This window comes from Coregonus clupeaformis, chromosome 7, assembly GCF_020615455.1.
Source record: "Coregonus clupeaformis isolate EN_2021a chromosome 7, ASM2061545v1, whole genome shotgun sequence".
Lineage (NCBI taxonomy): Eukaryota > Metazoa > Chordata > Actinopteri > Salmoniformes > Salmonidae > Coregonus > Coregonus clupeaformis.
The window spans coordinates 47,818,920-47,840,849 of NC_059198.1; the positions used below are offsets into that span (position 1 = coordinate 47,818,920).

General features: G+C 40.7%; 1 protein-coding gene across 2 annotated transcripts in view; it reads right to left on the reverse strand.

Moving 5' to 3' along the window:
- The window catches only part of LOC121569813 (cadherin-18-like), a 346,107-nt gene that overhangs the window by 219,838 nt on the left and 104,339 nt on the right, over window positions 1–21,930 (reverse strand). Inside the window, exon 1 of one of the 2 annotated variants that reach the window (XM_041881032.1) lies at window positions 895–1,046. The exons of the other annotated variant lie outside the window; for it this stretch is intronic. The gene's annotated coding sequence lies outside the window, so the exon portion shown is untranslated. Of the gene's footprint in view, window positions 1–894; window positions 1,047–21,930 lie in introns of those variants that run through there. 2 annotated transcript variants of the gene reach the window in all.

Here is a 21,930-nt window from a genome sequence, read left to right on the forward strand (position 1 = left end):
GTTGCCTCCCAAATGGCACCCTATTCCCTTTATAGTGCAATATGGCTATGGTCAAAAGTAGTGCAATATGAAGGGGATAGTGTACCATTTGGGATGTAGTCGGAGTGTCAAGTGCTAGTAAGTGAAATATCTTAGCTGTGAACTCAGGAGGGGGGAGTATTGTGATACAGTAACACAGAAAGGGTAACCTGAGGAGGTGGAGGTACTTTATCTCCCAGGTTAGGCTGCAACCCAAACGACACCCTATTCCCTATTTTGTGCAGTACTTTTGACCAGGGCCCATAGGGCGCTGGTCTAAAGTAATGCACTATAAAGGGAATAGGGTGCCATTTGGGAGGCAGCCTTAATATAACCTCTCAAATAAATCCTTTCCCCTGTTAGCCACATCTCATACAGACCATATTGACCTGTCCTCCACAGCTACCCCTATTAGAGCCATGTTATGTTGGACCCCTTTGGAAGGAAAGGATAAGTGAGGACAGGGCATTATGTCCTTAATCTGATGTAACATTAACAACATTTTAGTATCACTCCAGTAACACTTTACATTAAGTTGCTCACATACCAGTGTAAGGCTGTAATACTCCAGTAACAACATTCTGAATTGACATTCATAATATGAATGAACAAATCTGGTCAAGCCACCAGCACTAGCTACCATCCTGTTTACTGCAAGACACATTTAAGCATTTGCCAGGTTCCCTCATTAAAACAGTTAATGGTTTCACCCTGTAAAAAATTGCACATAACCTCCCAAGTTAGATATTTAATTATAGCTAAATCAAAAAGCACTTATAACAGTCTATCCAAACATTTTGGTAAACGAGAAGTCATATTGAATCCACCGTGCTAATTGAGCCTTAGCAATTGGAGGGCGACATCTTAATCTCTTACCTCATTAAGCGCAATACTGTGGAAAAATTCTCATTCAAGGCAGGGACATGCAAGCAGCCAGACAGTGTTGACTTTGGAGTCCGATGTTCTAGTAACTGTGATGATAAATCACGCGCATGGTGGTCAGAAGTGACTTGTCGTCTGAGTGGAAACCCAACAAGAGAACATGCTTAGAAACAACCACTTCTACCAGGGGTTGCTGTTAATTCTCGGAGTAATCCCTCCTTATCATCTTAGGGAAATAAATCACATAAACGGATTGCCTAGGTATAAATTAATTCCAACACGTCTGTTCAATAGAGACCATTTGTACTACTTGCCATTACTTTTCACTTTAATCTGCAAGGACAAGTGGCGGCAATCTAAGCACCACTTTGTGGTATAAGACGCTATGGTTACTTATGAGACGGATAACCGGATATAACACAAGGTGGGTTGACATGGAAAAAGACATGATCAGTGTCTTAGTTTATGAGCAAGCGAAAATCTCTGGCTTTGATGGTGGCAAACTGAGATTTTGTGCAATCATAACAATACACACGTATTGCTTATAATTAGTTATACAGCAAATACTTACTCATACAACCCTTACTTAACCAGGAAAGTCAATTATGAACAAACTGATGACACACAGTACATCTCTAATTTGAGCATTGATAAGTCACTTTGCAGTTCAATTTGAGATTTGAGAACACTGACACTTTGACACCCTAAGGCTCTCATGCAGTATACAGCAATTAGACATACACTGAGTGTACCAAACATTAGGAACACCTTCCTAATTTTTAGTTGCACCCACCCCTTTTGCCCTCAGAACAGCCTCAATCGTCAGAGCATGGACACTACAAGGTGTCGAAAGTGTTCCACATTAATTCTGGCCCATGTTGACTCTAATAGAGTACCACAGTATGAGTCCTAATACCCATAAAACCTTTTGCATGATATCTACTTTGATGCTAATTAGCATTTTCAAATCTGAGAGTAAATAGAGGCGAATATATTGATAAAAGTCACCTTGTCCGAGAGAGATTTACATGGTTATCAAAACGTCACGCCAGGGTAAGCCTACACGAAACAAAGCTCTTATTTAAGTGTTTCTAAAATGAATAGTGAAAAAACAATTGGAATCATTTCCCTGTTTGACCGCTAGGTTTTAGGGGTATTATGACACCTTCACTGTGGGACTCTATACTTCCCATAGTTGTGTAAAGTTGGCTGGATGTCCTTTGGGTGGTGGACCATTCTTGATGCGTGAAAAACCCAGCAGCGTTGCAGTTCTTGACACAAACCGGTGCACCTGGCACCAACTACCATACCCCGTTCAAAGGCACTTAAATCATTTGTCTTGCCCATTCACCCTCTGAATGGCACACATACACAATCCATGTCTCAATTGTCTCAAGGCTTAGAAATCCTTCTTTAACCTGTCTCCTCCACTTCATCTACACTGATTGAAGTTGATATAACAAGTCACATCAATAAGAGATCATAGCTTTCATCTGGATTCACCTGGTCAATCTATGTCATGGAAAGAGCAGGTGTTCTTAATGCTTTGTATACTCAGTGTATATGAGACTGGATGGTAAAATATAGTGGTGTCCCAAATGGCACCCTGTTTCCTATATAGTGCAGTACTTTTGACCAGGGCCCATGTAGTGAACTATTTAGGGAATATGGTGCCATTTGGGACGTGGACAGTGTGACAGAACATCACATTTCAAGTCCCCACAAAACATGCTGCTATCTACCATTTAGCTTTGCACTTTGAATGTGTTGTCCTTCAAAATACATATCGTGAACCGCTTTCCAAATACAATGGGAAAGTGGCTAGAAGAGATCACTCTAAGTGAAAAAATACATGTCAGCGTAATGCTGAAAATGTGTCAGATGGGAACATGCTTCAAATGGGGTACACACTCTTGATCTTTTGTACACAATTAATACATTACATTCCAGTGTTAAAACCAACCAGAAGGTAGCTAGCTGGTCTCTGCAGCCACATGGTAGCTTTCATGCCAATTAATGACCGGTTGCCAAATAATATCCGGGGCTGTGTAACAATGGGTTCGAAAATCATCTATCTAGTCTATGGCACTAGGATATCCTCAGTCACCAGGCCCCGGGGTGGCTGAGGTGTCTGCGACGCTATCCCTGCCAAAACACCTCTAGGAGGGCTATGGACTCTCTACGTGGACATGGCAGGTACAGACAGAGTGCCTTCTGGGGCAAGGCAATGCAGCCTGCCTGCCTAGCTGCTCATTGTGCTTACCTTTTGCGTCCCAAAAGGCACCCTTTTCCCTATGTAGGGAATAGGGTGCCATTTGGAAAGCAGACATAGGCGAAATGTGACTCAACTCAATTGTTTTTAGATCAAATAACAGAGCAGAAAAAGGGTGCTAGATGCCAATGTTCCCATAATAATGGCCACCGAGTGTCCCTGAGAGTGTGTGTTCACATTTAGTCAACAAATTGTTCTTGGTGTAATATTTAAAAAGTTTCGCCTTTTTGCAGGAAAAGACTCTGCAGTCTCCTCTGCGGTCCCCATGCCAGATGGGAGATAAGTACTGTATGATTCCATTCCCAAAAGACAAACATTTATATCTGTGAACTAAACTCTGAGCGGTTGTTTTGGGCCCGGTACCAGGTCCATGGAGCATTTTCGCACAGTAAGGTACTACCTACTACCTATACCATTCCTGTAAGACGAAAAATGAAGGCATGGCACTTTGCACAAGCCCTGCACTTTTAACCCTCCCGTTGTCCTAGGGTCAAAATGACCCGCCACTGTGTTGAACCAACTTTATTTAATTTTTATATTTTTGGGATCATTTGTGAGAAGGAGGCAGTGAGACTTTAAAGAAAGTATCACTGCCTCCTTCTCATATATGATCCAAAAAATATAAAAATTAAATAAAGTTGGTTCAACACAGTGGTGGGTCATTTTGACCCTAGGACAACGGGAGGGTTAAAATGGCTGTGATCCTATTGGAATTTGTGTATGTTTAGAGCACCACCATTAGGTAAAATATATGACTTTCTTTTATAAATATATACAGTGAGGAAAAAAAGTATTTGATCCCCTGCTGATTTTGTACGTTTGCCCACTGACAAAGAAATGATCAGTCTATAATTTTAATGTTAGGTTTATTTGAACAGTGAGAGACAGAATAACAACAAAAAAATCCAAAAAAACGCATGTTAAAAATGTTATAAATTGATTTGCATTTTAATGAGGGAAATAAGTATTTGACCCCTCTGCAAAAACATGACTTAGTACTTGGTGGCAAAACCCTTGTTGGCAATCACAGAGGTCAGACGTTTCTTGTAGTTGGCCACCAGGTTTGCAAACATCTCAGAAGGGATTTTGTCCCACTCCTCTTTGCTGATCTTATCCAAGTCATTAAGTATTCGAGGCTGACGTTTGGCAACTCGAACCTTCAGCTCCCTCCACATATTTTCCATGGGATTAAGGTCTGGAGACTGGCTAGGCCACTCCAGGACCTTAATGTGCTTCTTCTTGAGCCACTCCTTTGTTGCCTTGGCCGTGTGTTTTGGGTCATTGTCATGCTGGAATACCCATCCACGACCCATTTTCAATGCCCTGGCTGAGGGAAGGAGGTTCTCACCCAAGATTTGACGGTACATAGCCCCGTCCATCGTCCCTTTGATGCGGTGAAGTTGTCCTGTCCCCTTAGCAGAAAAACACCCCCAAAGCATAATGTTTCCACCTCCATGTTTGATGGTGGGGATGGTGTTCTTGGGGTCATAGGCAGCATTCCTCCTCCTTCAAACACGGCGAGTTGAGTTGATGCCAAAGAGCTCGATTTTGGTCTCATGTGACCACAACACTTTCACCCAGTTGTTCTCTGAATCATTCAGATGTTCATTGGCAAACTTCAGACGGGCTGTATATGTGCTTTCTTGAGAAGTGGGACCTTGCGGGCGCTGCAGGATTTCAGTCCTTCACGGCGTAGTGTGTTACCAATTTTTTTCTTGGTGACTATGGTCCAAGCTGCCTTGAGATCATTGACAAGATCCTCCTGTGTAGTTCTGGGCTGATTCCTCACTGTTCTCATGATCATTGCAACTCCACGAGGTGAGATCTTGCATAGAGCCCCAGGCAGAGGGAGATTGACAGTTATTTTGTGTTTCTTCCGTTTGTGAATAATCGCACCAACTGTTGTCACCTTCTCACCAAGCTGCTTGGCGATGGTCTTGTAGCCCATTCCAGCCTTGTGTAGGTCTATAATCTTGTCCCTGACATCCTTGGAGAGCTCTTTGGTCTTGGCCATGGTGGAGTGTTTGGAATCTGATTGATTAATTGCTTCTGTGGACAGGTGTCTTTTATACAGGTAACAAACTGAGATTAGGAGCACTCCCTTTAAGATTGTGCTCCTAATCTCAGCTCGTTACCTGTATAAAAGACACGTGGGAGCCAGAAATCTTTCTGATTGAGAGGGGGTCAAATACTTATTTCCCGCATTAAAATGCAAATCAATTTATAACATTTTTGACATGCGTTTTTCTGGATTTTTTGTTTGTTATTCTGTCTCTCACTGTTCAAATAAACCTACCATTAAAATTATAGACTGATCATTTCTTTGTCAGTGGGCAAATGTACAAAATCAGCAGGGGATCAAATACTTTTTTCCCTCACTGTATATATATATAAAAACATTAAACAAATTATTTTGGAATGGTAATATTATACTTCAAACCTAGACTTTCAAATCTCTTATTCCCCAAAATGGGGACAATTTGGGAACCAAACCTTTTCTTTACCTTCTGTTGCGGCAGGTAGCCTGACGGGTAGGAGCGTTGGGCCAGCGGTTGCTGGATCGAATCCCCGAGCTGACAAGGTAAAAACCTGTCGTTCTGCCCCTGAGCAAGGCAGCTAACACACTGTTCCCCGGGTGCTGTGGATGTCGATTAAGGCAGCCCTCTGCACCTCTCTGATTCAGAGGGGTTGAGTTAAATGCAGAAGACACATTTCAGTTGAATACATTCAGTTGTACAACTGACTATGTTTCCCTCTGGCTCTGTAATAGTCACATTGTTGATGTACACCTGTATCAGAATTCCACTGTTCTTACCTTTCGAACAGTACTTACATTTTAGTCATTTAGCAGACACTCTTATCCAGAGCGACTTACAGTTAGTGAGTGCATACATTTTTCATACTGGCCCCCCGTGGGAATCGAACCTACAACCCTGGCGTTGCAAGCAACATGCTCTACCAACTGAGCTACAGGAGGCTTAACATGTGTTTGCAGGACTTATAGTTTTGTATAGTAAATGTATCTAATGAAGGTAGTTTACAATTTTTGTGTCGCTTAGAAAATGCTCCCAGAGGGCATCAGAATTTAAAATTAATGAATTAACCTGTCATATAGTGTCTGACTATAACCATACAGAACATAGAAACACATAGAAACACTCTCCTTTTGACTTTAAGAACTCTATGGTCATCATTGGCCAATTTCACAAGGAAAACATTCTTGCTCCCTCCAGCCAGCTCCATACAGATCATACAGTGGGGAAAAAAAGTATTTAGTCAGCCACCAATTGTGCAAGTTCTCCCACTTAAAAAGATGATTGAGGCCTGTAATTTTCATCATAGGTACACGTCAACTATGACAGACAAATTGAGATTTTTTTTTCCAGAAAATCACATTGTAGGATTTCTTATGAATTTATTTGCAAATTATGGTGGAAAAAAAGTATTTGGTCACCTACAAACAAGCACGATTTCTGGCTCTCACAGACCTGTAACTTCTTCTTTAAGAGGCTCCTCTGTCCTCTACTCGCTACCTGTATTAATGGCACCTGTTTTAACTTGTTATCAGTATAAAAGACACCTGTCCACAACCTCAAACAGTCACACTCCAAACTCCACTATGGCCAAGACCAAAGAGCTGCAAAGGACACCAGAAACAAAATTGTAGACCTGCACCAGGCTGGGAAGACTGAATCTGCAATAGGTAAGCAGCTTGGTTTGAAGAAATCAACTGTGGGAGCAATTATTAGGAAATGGAAGACATACAAGACCACTGATAATCTCCCTCGATCTGGGGCTCCACGCAAGATCTCACACTGTGGGGTCAAAATGATCACAAGAACGGTGAGCAAAAATCCCAGAACCACACGGGGGGACCTAGTGAATGACCTGCAGAGAGCTGGGACCAAAGTAACAAAGCCTACCATCAGTAACACACTACGCCGCCAGGGACTTAAATCCTGCAATGCCAGACGTGTCCCTCTGCTTAAGCCAGTACATGTCCAGGCCCGTCTGAAGTTCGCTAGAGTGCATTAGGATGATCCAGAAGAGGATTGGGAGAATGTCATATGGTCAGATGAAACCAAAATAGAACTTTTTGGTAAAAACTCAACTCGTCGTGTTTGGAGGACAAAGAATGCTGAGTTGCATCCAAAGAACACCATACCTACTGTGAAGCATGGGGGGTGGAAACATCATGCTTTGGGGCTGTTTTTCTGCGAAGGGACCAGGACGACTGATCCGTGTAAAGGAAAGAATGAATGGGGCCATGTATCGTGAGATTTTGAGTGAAAACCTCCTTCCATCAGCAAGGGCATTGAAGATGTAACGTGGCTGGGTCTTTCAGCATGACAATGATCCCAAACACACCGCCCGGGCAATGAAGGAGTTTCTTCGTAAGAAGCATTTCAAGGTCCTGGAGTGGCCTAGCCAGTCTCCAGATCTCAACCCCATAGAAAATCTTTGGAGGGAGTTGAAAGTCTGTGTTGCCCAGCGACAGCCCCAAAACATCACTGCTCTAGAGGAGATCTGCATGGAGGAATGGGCCAAAATACCAGCAACAGTGTGTGAAAACCTTGTGAAGACTTACAGAAAACGTTTGACCTGTGTCATTGCCAACAAAGGGTATATAACAAAGTATTGAGAAGCTTTTGTTATTGACCAAATACTTATTTTCCACCATAATCTGCAAATAAATTCATAAAAAATCCTACAATGTGATTTTCTGGAATTTTCTTTCTCATTTTGTCTGTCATAGTTGACGTGTACCTATGATGAAAATTACAGGCCTCTCTCATCTTTTTAAGTGGGAGAACTTGCACAATTGGTGGCTGACTAAATACTTTTTTTCCCCACTGTATATAGGCCTATAGGTCCCATTTCATTTTATTTCCCTGTAAAGGTGATGATTCCATGCAAAGGTGGGTGATGGTATTTGGCCAGCCCAGACATAGCTGGCCTTTACCTTTTCATGTTCGGATGATGACTTTCTCATGGTACTCACATTAAATGTAATCTCTGAAAGGTGGACAATCAAGAACCAGAGAATGACCTTAACTGCAGCTCTTTGATGCTCTTGCTTTGACAATCTAGACTGCTGTACAAAGTAAGATTGCCAACATTTCAATTCATGAATGCTTTTAGAGCGTTTATAATACAAATCACATTTTCGTGCTCTTTAATAATAAAGCATTGCAAACACGCACGCACGCACACACGCACACATGCACACACACGGAGAAAGGCATTCAGCACGCTTATAGGGAAGTACACTTAACATGTACAGCACTTACACAAATGACTGCTGATTGGCTGAAAGAAATTGATAATAAGAAGATTGTGGGAGCTTTTTTATTAGACTTCAGTGCAGCTTTTGACATGATTGATCATAGTCTGCTGCTGAAAAAAGGTATGTGTTATGGATTTACATCCTCTGCTATATCATGGATCGAGAGTTACCTGTTTAACAGAACAGAGAAGCTGTTCTTTAATGGAAGCCTCTCCAACATAATCCAGGTAAAGTCAGGCATACACCAGGGAAGCTGTCTAGGCCCCTTACTACATTTTTTACTGTGTGTCTATGCTGATGACGCAACATTATACACATCAGCTACCACAGCAAGTGAAATCACTGCAACACTTAACAAAGAGCTGCAGTCAGTTTTAGAATGGGTGGCAAGTAATAAGCTACTCCTAAATATTTTAAAAACTCTGTCCGTAATAAAAACGCTGCTCTGCTTTCTTGACATTGCTGTCAACAAAACAAGTCCTACAGGCCCTAGTTTTATCGCACCTGGACTACTGCCCAGTCATGTAGTCAAGTGCCACATAGAGGGGCATAGGCAAATTACAGTTGGCCCAGAACAGAGCCTCATGGCTGGCCCTTAAATGTACATGCAGAGCTAACATCAATAACATGCATGTCAATCTCTCCTGTCTCAAAGTAGAGGAGAGATTGACTGCATCACTACTTGTCTTTGTGAGAGGTATTGACATATTGAAATTGCCGAGCTGTCTGTTCAAATAACTAGCACACAGCTCAGAGACCCATGTACACTACCGGTCAAAAGTTTAAGAACACCTACTCATTCAAGGGTTTTTCTTTATTTTTTACTATTTTCTACATTGTAGAATAATAGTGAAGACATCAAAACTATGAAATAATACATATGGAATCATATAGTAACCAAAATGTGTTAAACAAATCAAAATATATTTTAGATTTGAGATCCTTCAAATAGCCACCCACAAGACATGCAACCAGGGGTTTCTTCATAGTCCCCAAGTCCAGAACATACTCTGGGAAACACACAGTACTACATAAAGCCATGACTACATGGAACTCTATTCCACATCAAGTAACTCAAGCAAGCAGTAAAATCAGATAAAAAACAGATAAAACTACATCTCATGGAACAACGAGGACCGTAAAGAGACACACACACAGGCACATACACACGCATATGCACAAATATGCTAACATACACACTCTACCCACAACTACATTGTAATGTTGTAATATTGTTGTATTGTGGTATTATACATATTGTATTGTAGATATGTAGTGGTAGAGTATTGGTGTAATAACGTGTTGTATGATGTACTGTTAAAAAAAGTGGGTGTCATTATACTTCTTAAAGTATAATCTAACATATTGAGTATTTCTAGATTCTGAAATACACATTTTGACTTTAATTTATTAAATATTACAAATACCCTTTTTGATATTTTTTGGAACAATATACTCTACAAGTAAATACAATTTCTAGAGTGGGCTCTAATTCCGAAGTTCTGATACATTTTCTGAGCACCACCAACAAGTGAATGGTAAATGGATTTAAAGGGAACTCCCTCTGCTGGTGATTTGCTGAATATTCAATCCTATAGGAGGGCTGTGATTGGTCACATTTACATTTTAGTCATTTAGCAGACGCTCTTATATAGAGCGACTTACAGTTAGTGAGTGCATACATTTTTCATACTGGCCACCCGTGGGAAACTAACCCACAACCCTGGCGTTGAAAGTGCCATGCTCTACCAACTGAGCTACAGGGGTTAATGACCTATAATGTCAATTTATATGTATAAAATGGGTCATATCATTAGCAGAGTAGCAGAGAGCCCACTCTGGAAATTGTACGTGTTTGAAGAGTATATTGTTCAAACTATATGTCTAAAAATAAGCAAAATCAAAAAGGGTACTTTTGAGATATTCATATTTGTAACGTGGAATAAATAAATGTGAACATGTATTTCAGAATCTAGACATACTCCATATTTGAGAGCACAATATAAGGAGTATAATGACACCAAAAAAATTTAAAAGCATGTCAAACATCCTTCCTCCCAATGAAGTTTCTATGTGAGAATTGCCAGATCAATCTGAGATACCAGAAATATTTTCCACTTACGCTGGCGTGGAATCGCCCTACTGATGAAAGTGCTCTTTCTCATTTAGCATACATCCTACCCTACATGGCACAGATGTAATTTGAGCCAGATCTGGTCTTCATTCCCAGTAGGTCCTGTAGGATTTGTACTTCAGCTAGTGTAAAGTGACCCTTCATAAATCTGACCATATGGCCCACAGTGACACAAGGAGTGAGGTCATCTGGATTTATGACCTTATACATATGGTAGGAGCACAGTGCATCTACTCTAATGATTATGCGATGGGAGCTAGATACTGTGCCTTCAGAAAGTATTCACACCCCTTTACCTTTTCCACATTTTGTTGTGTTACAGCCTGAATTTAAAATGGATTAAATTTAGATTGTTTTGTCAATGGCCTACACACAATACCCCATAATGTCAAAGTGGAATGATGTTTTTCAAAAACATTTTTTACAAATTAATTAAAAAGAAAAGTTCAAATGTCTTGAGTCAATAAGTATTCAACCGCTTTGTTATCGCAAGCATAATTGTTAACATGCTTAACAAGTCACATAATAAGTTGCATGGACTCGCTCTGTGTGCAATAATAGTGTAATAGTACTTTTTGAATTACTACCTCATCTCTGTACCCCACACAATTACCTGTAAGGTCCCTCAGTTGAGCAATGAATTTCAAACACAGATTACATGACAAAGACCAAGGACATTTCCCAATGCAACGCAAAGAAGGGCACCTATTGGTAGATGGGTAAAATTACAAAAGCAGACATTGAATATCCTTTTGAGCATGGTGAAGTTATTAATTACACTTTGGATGGTGTATCAATAAACCCAGTCAATACAAAGATAAAGGCATCCTTCCTAACTCAGTTGCCGGAGAGGACGGAAACCGCTCAGGGATTTCACCATGAGGCCAATGGTGACTTTAAAACAGTTACAGAGTTGAATGGCTGTGATAGGAGAAAACTGAGGATGGATAAACAACATTGTAATAACTCCACAATATAAACCTAATTGCCATAGTGAAAAGAAGGAAGCTTGTACAAAATACAAATATTCCCAAACATGCATCCTGTTTGCATTAAGGCACTAAAGTAATCCTGCAAAAAACGTTGTCCTGAATACGAAGTGTTATGTTTTGAGCAAATCCAATACAACACATTTCTGAGTACCACTCTTCATATTTTCAAGCATAGTGATTGCTGCATCATGTTATGGGTATGCTTGTAATCGTTAAGGACTGGGGAGTTTTTCAGGATGAAAAAGAAACAGAATGGAGCTAAGTACAGGCAAAATGTGTCAGTCCATTTTCCACCAGACACTCAAAGAGGAATTCACCTTTCAGCAAGACAATAACCTAAAACACAACGCCAAATCTACACTGGAGTTGCTTACTAAGAAGACTGTAAATGTTCCTGAGTGGCCGAGTTACAGTTTTGACTGAAATCTGCTTGAAAAGCTATGGCAAGTCCTGAAAATGGTTGTCTAGCAATAATCAACAACCAATTTGACAGAGCTTGAAGAATTCTTAAACAAATATGGGCAAATGTTGCACAATCCAGGTGTGGAAAGCTCTTAGAGACTTACCCAGAAAGACTCACAGCTGTAATCGCTGCCAAAGGTGATTCTAAAATGTTTTGACTGAGGGTACCTATCTAATTAATATACAGTGAGGGAAAAAAAGTATTTGATCCCCTGCTGATTTTGGGTATTTGTACCCACTGACAAAGAAATGATCAGTCTATAATTTTAATGGTAGGTTTATTTGAACAGTGAGAGACAGAAAAACAACAACAAAATCCAGAAAAACACATGTCAAAAATGTTATAAATTGATTTGCATTTTAATGAGGGAAATAAGTATTTGACCCGCTCTCAATCAGAAAGATTTCTGGCTCCCAGGTGTCTTTTATACAGGTAACGAGCTGAGATTAGGAGGACACTCTTAAAGGGAGTGCTCCTAATCTAAGCTTGTTACCTGTATAAAAGACACCTGTCCACAGAAGCAATCAATTCCAAACTCTCCATCATGGCCAAGACCAAAGAGCTCTCCAAGGATGTCAGGGACAAGATTGTAGTCCTACACAAGGCTGGAATGGGCTACAAGACCAACGCCAAGCAGCTTGGTGAGAAGGTGACAACATTTGGTGCGATTATTCACAAATGGAAGAAACACAAAATAACTGTCAATCTCCCTCGGCCTGGGGCTCCATGCAAGATCTCACCTCGTGGAGTTGCAATGATCATGAGAACGTTGAGGAATCAGCCCAGAACTACATAGGAGGATCTTGTCAATGATCTCAAGCCAGCTGGGACCATAGTCACCAAGAAAACAATTGGTAACACACTACGCCGTGAAGGACTGAAATCCTGCAGCGCCCGCAAGGTCCCAGTGCTCAAGAAAGCACATATACAGGCCCGTCTGAAGTTTGCCAATGAACATCTGAATGATTCAGAGGAGAACTGGGTGAAAGTGTTATGGTCAGATGAGACCAAAATCGAGGGGGAAATATTATGCTTTGGGGGTGTTTTTCTGCTAAGGGGACAGGACAACTTCACTGCATCAAAGGGACGTTGGACGGGGCCATGTACCATCAAATCTTGGGTGAGAACCTCCTTTCCTCATCCAGGGCATTGAAAATGGGTCGTGGATGGGTATTCCAGCATGACAATGACCCAAAACACACGGCCAAGGCAAAGGTTTGGCTCAAGAAGAAGCACATTAAGGTCCTGGAGTGGCCTAGCCAGTCTCCAGACCTTAATCCCATAGAAAATCTGGGGAGGGAGCTGAAGGTTCGAGTTGCCAAACGTCAGCCTCGAAACCTTAATGACTTGGAGAAGATCTGCAAAGAGGAGTGGGACAAAATCCCTCCTGAGATGTGTGCAAACCTGGTGGCCAACTACAAGAAACGTCTGACCTCTGTGATTGCCAACAAGGGTTTTGCCACCAAGTACTAAGTCATGTTTTGCAGAGGGGTCAAATACTTATTCCCCTCATTAAAATGCAAATCAATTAATAACATTTTTGACATGCGTTTTTCTGGATTATTATCTCTCACTGTTCAAATAAATCTACCATTCAAATTATAGACTGATCATGTCTTTGTCAGTGGGCAAACATACGAAATCAGCAGGGGATCAAACACTTTTTTCCCTCACTGTATATATATATATATATATTTTTTTACAAATGTTCAAATTTTTCTTCCACTTTCACAGAGTATTTTGTGTAAATCATTGACAAATAAATAACTATTAAATCAATTGTAATCCCACTTTGTAAAACAACTAAATGTGGAAAAAGTCAAGGGTGTGAATGCTTTCTGAAGGCACAGTACAGTATCTTAACAAAATTAGGAACATTTCACTAAGCTAACACTTCGTGCATAGGTGATTTCTCATGGTATTACCAACATAGGTTTCCCATAGATTTGTTGATCTGACATACCATGCAATACGTAGAGGTCACTCATCTGTCTCCCTCAGGTACCATTGTAGAGCAAGGAACGATAGATGCAGTAGTGACTCAAACAAATAAGGTCAGCTTGCAAACCCACATAGGGCTGTTTACATTTTAGTCATTTAGCAGACGCTCTTATCCAGAGCGACTTACAGTTAGTGAGTGCATACATTTTTCATACTGGCCCCCCGTGGGAAACGAACCCACAACCCTGGCATTGCAAGTGCCATGCCCTACCAACTGAGCTACATGGGACCATCAACTATTTAGTGAAAATGCATGGCATTGCTTCATCCTTGCATTGCATTAGCTTGATTTAGCATCCATGTTTGAATGAATGAGAATCCTGCCGAGTCCTGAGTGCTCTTATTACTAGAAGTGATTTTTCCAATCACCTTGGCTGCTTGAGGTAGCTAGCCCCATAGTAAACACATCCACTCACTCACTGCTGTCTCTCAGTCTTGCTGCGGAAACTAACTGGAAGGAAGTGTTAGGTAGGAGGAAGGATGATATGGGCCTTTAGAGGGTTGCTGTTAGGTGAAGTCAGAGTAACAAATCTCTAACCTGATGATGACTAAAATTGACGTTTTCTTCTCCTGAGGCAGTGTCTTAGGCTTGTGTTCCAAATGTATAGTTTACTACTTCTGATGGGCTCTGGTCAAGGGTAGTGCACTATATAGGGAATAGGGTGCCATTTGGGACACATCCCTAGTTTTTCACACATCACAGAGACACAATAGTTTCTTCCAGAAATGTTCATGTAAACATTGCTAAACATACTATATGAAGGGAGAATGTTGTAAATATTTAGTTGAAATACTTTTGCAGAATATTATGTCATGTTTATTTCTACTGTAACAAGCATACATTCGCCTCACTACCTTTTCTATATATTTTTTTTATGTTGTCCCATGTAGGTAGACATGTTAGGTGTTGATATGTTTGGATATGTAGGTATTGCTCTGTTGTTGTTGTTATGTTTCAATCTGGAGTTGCAATTTAATATGAAAATCACATAGCATAATCCCTGCATGGAGAATGACATGCAGCCAACAACAATCAAGTCACATTGTCTCAGAAACTGATCGGCAGCTACCTCTGACGTAGTTCTCACATATTTACGAGATGAAAAACAGGCAAATCCCAAACCGACAGTCAATCCAATTGTTTTATGTTATATCTTGGACGATGCATAGAGACTAGTGAGCTCCTATGAGAAGCTGATCTGACAGTAACATCCTAAGGGGCTAATGGAAGTAGGTGAATATGAATGGTACAGTAAGATGGTACACAATATTAAATATGTTTCTCCAATTAAATACTGTACAAAAGCCAAACCACTCTCACTACCTTTTCTCTATTTTCCCATTGAATAGGTCTGCGTCCCAAATTGCAGCCTATTCCCTCTATAAGTAGGGAGTACTGCACTATATAGGGAATAGGGTGTCATTTGAGACGCAGGAGATCAAAGCACTTCCAGGTGAACTGATGTCCATTAACAAACATGAACAGTGGAAAGGCTAACTGCAAGCAACCTCTGAGATAATGGTGTATCCTGAGAGTAGGCATATAGGGGACAGGAAATGATAAATTAATAAAAAGGATAAGAGCATTGAAATGGTTTTCCTCAGCAAAGCTAAGGGTCACACACTCTGCAATGAGTTTGAGCTGCTTGCCAATATCTAGAGTTAATTAACAGCAAAAAAATATATTCACTTCTCTTTTGTTGATCTTTATTTTCGATGTGTCACAGTTTTGAGTCTGGGATGAGTAGGGGTTAAAGGCGACTGTGGAATCCTGTGTGCTTTCTTTCCAAACACTCTCTACCCACAATGTCACTTTTTGAAATGTGTTGCACTACACAATGCTTAGTAATGAGCAATCTCCCACTGCCAGCAAAAATTCTAAGCTTGTAATTTAGAGTATGAACATTATTATCCAAGGCTTTCATAAGAAATGTACACATCCAATCATATGCTCCATTTATCCAACTCCACACCGAGATGAAGGACACATGCTTGGAATAGAGACGTGATAATTTACAGTGGCTTGCGAATGTATTCACCCCTCTTGGCATTTTTCCTACTTTGTTGCCTTACAACCTGGAATTAAAATGGATTTTTTGGGGGTTTGTATCATTTGATTTACACAACATGCCTACCACTTTGAAGATGCAAAATATTTGTTATTGTGAAACAAACAAGAAATAAGACAATAAAACAGAAAACTTGAGCGTGCATAACTATTCATCCCCCCAAAGTCAATACTTTGTAGAGCCACCTTTTGCAGCAATTACAGCTGCAAGTCTCTTGGGGTATGTCTCTATAAGCTTGGCACATCTAGTCACTGGGATTTTTGGCCATTCTTCAAGGCAAAACTGCTCCAGCTCCTTCAAGTTGGATGGGTTCCACTAGTGTGCAGCAATCTTTAAGTCATGGCACAGATTCTCAATTGGATTGAGGTCTGGGCTTTGACTAGGCCATTCTAAGACATATACATGTTTCCCCTTAAAACACTCGAGTGTTGCTTTAGCAGTATGCTTAGGGTCATTGTCCTGCTGGAAGATGAACCTCCGTCCCAGTCTCAAATCTCTGGAAGACTGAAACAGGTTTCCCTCAAGAATTTCCCTGTATTTAGCGCCATCCATCATTCCTTCAATTCTGACCAGTTTCCCAGTCTCTGCCGATGATAAACATCCCACACAGCATGATGCTGCCACCACCATGCTTCATGGTGTTCTCGGGGTGATGAGAGGTGTTGGGTTTGCGCCAGACATAGCGTTTTCCTTGATGGCCAAAAAGCTAAATTTTAGTCTCATCTGACCAGAGAACCTTTTTCCATATGTTTGGGGAGTCTCCCACATGCCTTTTGGCGAACACCAAACGTTTGCTTATTTTTTTCTTTAAGCAATGGCTTTTTTCTGGCCACTCTTCTGTAAATCCCAGCTCTGTGGAGTGTACGTCTTAAAGTGGTCCTATGGACAGATACTCCAATCTCCGCTGTGGAGCTTTGCAGCTCCTTCAGCGTTATCTTTGGTCTCTTTGTTGCCTCTCTGATTAATGCCCTCCTTGCCTGGTCCGTGAGGTTTGGTGGGTGGCCCTCTCTTGGCAGGTTTGTTGTGGTGCCATATTCTTTCCATTTTTTAATAATGGATTTAATGGTGCTCTGTGGGATGCTCAAAGTTTCTGATATTTTTTTATAACCCAACCCTGATCTGTACTTCTCCACAACTTTGTCCCTGACCTGTTTGGAGAGCTCCTTGGTCTTCATGGTGCCGCTTGCTTAGTGGTGTTGCTGACTCTGGGGCCTTTCAGAACAGGTGTATATATACTGAGATCCTGTGACAGATCATGTGACACTTAGATTGCACAAAGGTGGACTTTATTTAACTAATTATGTGACTTCTGAAGGTAATTGGTTGCACCAGATCTTATTTAGGGGCTTCATAGCACAGGGGGTGAATACATATGCACGCACCACTTTTCCGTTATTCCTGTTTTTGAATTTTCTGAAACAAGTAATTGTTTTCATTTCACTTCACCAATTTGGACTATTTTGTGTATGTCCATTACATGAAATCCAAATAAAAATCAATTTAAATTACAGGTTGAAATGCAACAAAATAGGAAAAACACCAAGGGGGATGAATATTTTTGCAAGGCACTGTACAACATATCCTTATTATTGGCTACATTTCTCTTTGGTAACACATTCCTGTGAAGCAGTATAAATTAATAGGGCCCGGTAGGGTCTCAGATGACAACACCTTCACCCTGAAAAGTGATGTAGGGGTGTCAGGTTGTGAATCATGACCTATAAAACCCCTGCCTCCATCAATTCTCCTCAACCTTCTCCAGTCACTGATGCTTTATGCGGCTCCACTATGGGAGTAACAAACTCAAGATAGGCGTGAGTGCGTTCATTTGATACTAAAACTGCAAAACCTCCCCACGACTTGACACTTACTCAAAGGATAAGGCAGCCAGCACTGAACTTGACCGTAAAGCATTTGTACATATCTTTCCCTTTCCATCTCAATGTTTTACTATTTTGCATATCAATAGCTTGGAGAGATGTATATCTATGGTGGTAGTAATTCACAATTTTCAGATGGCAACTGTGTGTTTGTTTCACATTTAGAAATATTATTTTCCATATGTTGGGTTGTTCAGATAGCTTGCTTTAGCCATCTGGGTCCATTCGGATATGCTTTCCCCTCTTGTAATTAAAAAACATGAGAGGGTAGATAGTTATCACTCACATCTCCATATTTGTCTTGCCTATCCCACATCAGGCATTTACTCTGAGCATCATGCTGAATGCTTCTTTCTTATTACTTTTATTCACGAACCGAGAATGAACTGTTAATAAAGATTCAATAGGAAAGTGATGAAGCTGACGATCACACCAGTGCAAAGTCTATTTGTTTTTAATTGGTGATAAATTAACTTGTGGATGGATACACAGTTCTCCGACATTGCAGCTCTAATTGCATCACTTCCTCTGAGGCTGTTCACTCCTAACCTAATTGATCTCTAGACAGACACTAAAACTAGGGCTGCATCCCTATGGGCCCTGGTCAAAAGTAGTGCGCTATGTAGGGATTAGGGTGTCATGTCAGAGCCAGCCCATCAATTCAAGCAATGGTGTCATCCACCCCCCAAAAAGTGGGGACACTGATGGCCAAATCCAATGTCAAAAGAGGAGAGTAGACTAACCAAATTCAGTATTTTTGCATTATTTAGATGTCTTGGCATTTATTATGTGTATCTTGTATATCTCTATCATAAACATAGATAAAACGTGGCTGTTCAGTTTCAATGGGTAGCCTATGACTCATCTGCACCTATGGGAATTGCATGCAATACAAGGGATGTTCTGTAAGCTCTTAACACTGAAGCCACTCTGCCAACTACTGTGGTTGGAGGCAGGAGAAGCTAAAACTGTATGAAATATGCTTGAAATTTGCTGTGAAAGGGTTTACCAACAGTTTGATTGACACTTGTGAGTTGCCATTTTGGTGTTGCAAGGTGTCTGTGTCTTTTTAAACACACAGCAAAAGAGCATATTGATGTGTGGCTTGTTCCAGACCCTAAGGAGCCTTGATTGATATTGACAATTGTTCATCTAATCATTGAGAGGATTATGGACTAAACCGTCAACTTCATTTAATAGCATCAATAAGGTACTATATACACTTATTTGCATCCAGAATACTGAAACACCTTTATTCTTATAGGCCCACCCGGTAATATATACAGCCAAATATTCACACTGAATCCCAACTGATACAGTACCTGCCTGTATAGAGTAACTACAGCAATATGAAGTTCCCTTATTTGTATTTGCTCTGTCACATTGCTTTTCCCCTTCCCTCATCTTCTGATTTCATTTACCCCTACATATGCATCTGCAGCAGAAAATGAATAGAATACTTAATTTCTTCATATTGTGGGAGATGGAACAGTTCAATCTTGTTTCTAGGGAGTTGGCAGGCCCATACCGCCCTTATCATCACTGATGTATAAACTTCAATGTAATTTAATGAAAACCATTTTCCTCCCCACTGTGCTGCACCATTTCCAATACACAACAGTGATTGGTCCTGGATGCCAAGGTAAATACAAATTTTCTTTCCTAGAAGCCGTTTTCTTTTAACCTCCAGTTAACATACACAACCATTCATAATTTGGGTCAAATCATGTCTTCCTTACTACACTACATAGCTAAAAGTATGTGAACATCTCATTCCAAATCATGGGCATTAATATGGAGTTGGTCCCCCCTTTGCTGCTATAACAGAGTCCACTCTTCTGGGAAGGCTATCCACTAGATATTAGAACCAATTTGGACTATTTTGTGTATGTCCATTACATAAAATCCAAATAAAAATCCATTTAAATTACAGGTTGAAATGCAACAAAATAGTTGAAGGAACAGAATCGTCTAGAATGTCATTGTATGCTGTAGCATTAAGATTCCCCTTCACTGGAACTAAGGGGTCTAGCCTGAACCATGAAAAACAGCCCCAGACCATCATTCCTCCTCCACCAAACTTTACAGTTGGCACTATGTATTCGGGCAGGTAGTGTTCTCCTTGCATGCGCCTAACCTAGATTCCCACTCCAGCCGACACTTGGCATTGTGCATGGTGATCTTAGGCTTGTGTGCGGCTGCTCGGCCATGGAAACCCATTTTGTGAAGCTCCCGACGAACAGTTCTTGTACTGACGTTGCTTCCAGAGGCAGTTTGGAACTCGGTAGTGAGTGTTGTAATGGTTTTTACGCGCTTCAGCTGTCCCGTTCTGTGAGCTTGTGTGGCCTAACACTTCACTGCTGAGCTGTTGTTGCTCCTAGACGTTTTCACTTCACAATAACAGCACGTACAGTTGACCGGGGCAGCTCTAGCGGCGCAGAAATTTGACAAATTAACTTGTTGGAAAGGTGGCATCCTATGACGGTGCCACGTTGAAAGTCACAGAGCTCTTCAGTAAGGCCATTCTACTGCCAATGTTTGTCTATGGAGATTGGATGGCTGTGTGCTCGATTGTATACACCTGTCAGCAACGGGTGTGGCTGAAATAGTCAAATCCACTAATTTGAAGGGGTGTCCACATACTTTTGTGTATGTTCCTAATTCATTCAATAATATATGCCCACATTTGGCTTTGAGATTAAAGGAACTTTAGGGGCAATACACTTTGGAGAAAATAGGTAATTGTGTTCAATTCTAGTTAATACCATTACAGCCCTAATCAGAATGCAAGGCAATTAATACGTAGGGTGGATGACATTAACATCCTCTGTGAGTAAAAATGCACATAAATTGCATTTGATCGCTTTAAACCAAAACAACTCTAAAACAAGGTCAAAATGTTACCCCGCTAATTGCCTCTAAGTCAAATTAAGGATTCAGAGTAATTATTTATTTCCCTCTTATTTTCTTATATAGCATTAGTGTCACGCTACTCTTACAGGAGTCACATGTAAGAGGACTTACAGACAGGATTACTAGAGTAAATCAGAAAGCCTCTAAGCTCTAGGACCTGTGTTAACGTTAGTGCTTTGAAATTCTGTATTCTGTATAAGGGGTGGAGAAGAAAACACTATTGATGTGTGTTTATGTTAGTTCTGCTACTATGATCTTAGTGTAGAACTACACATAAGAGACTAGTCCCCTGTAGCTCAGTTGGTAGAGCATGGCGCTTGCAACGCCAGGGTTGTGGGTTCGTTCCCCACGAGGGGCCAGTATGAAAATGTATGCACTCATTAACTATAAATCGCTCTGGATAAGAGCGTCTGCTAAATGACTAAAATGTAAAAATGTAGGGGGCTTTATATTCAGCTTTACATACACCCCCCTGATGGATTGTCTTCCTTGTTCCTCACAACAAAGATAGCAGAAGCATCATGCCTCTAACCCATGAGCTATTATGTTAACAGTGGGTTTAATCAAGAGGTCTCCTTCCATGGGTTTTGCAACAGATTTCCTCTCTCCCAGTCACTCATTTTATCCTGTTATCCTCCCACTTCTATCAATTACATTTGCTTTTAAGACTGTTAAGCCAAATCTAGATGTCCTACCCATTTAGCCGGGAGCCTCTTTTAGTACAACACAGCTGCACTCTACTACACATGCTTGTTGTGGAAATACTGACAGAATATACAATTGCTGATGGGCTTTTACAAAAAAACAATATGTTTAAGAATAACTCATAAAAAAACATATATAGGAGTTTTAGCTCTGCCAGTTTGATGGTCCATGGTTTGCATATTCAGGAAATGCAATAACAACTCACAAGGAAGCAAAGCAATTGAATGCCAATGTTCAAAACCTGCATTTGCGTAAACAAGGAGACAAACTAAACACTATTTTCAAACAAAGATAAACATTGACCACAGTTGACA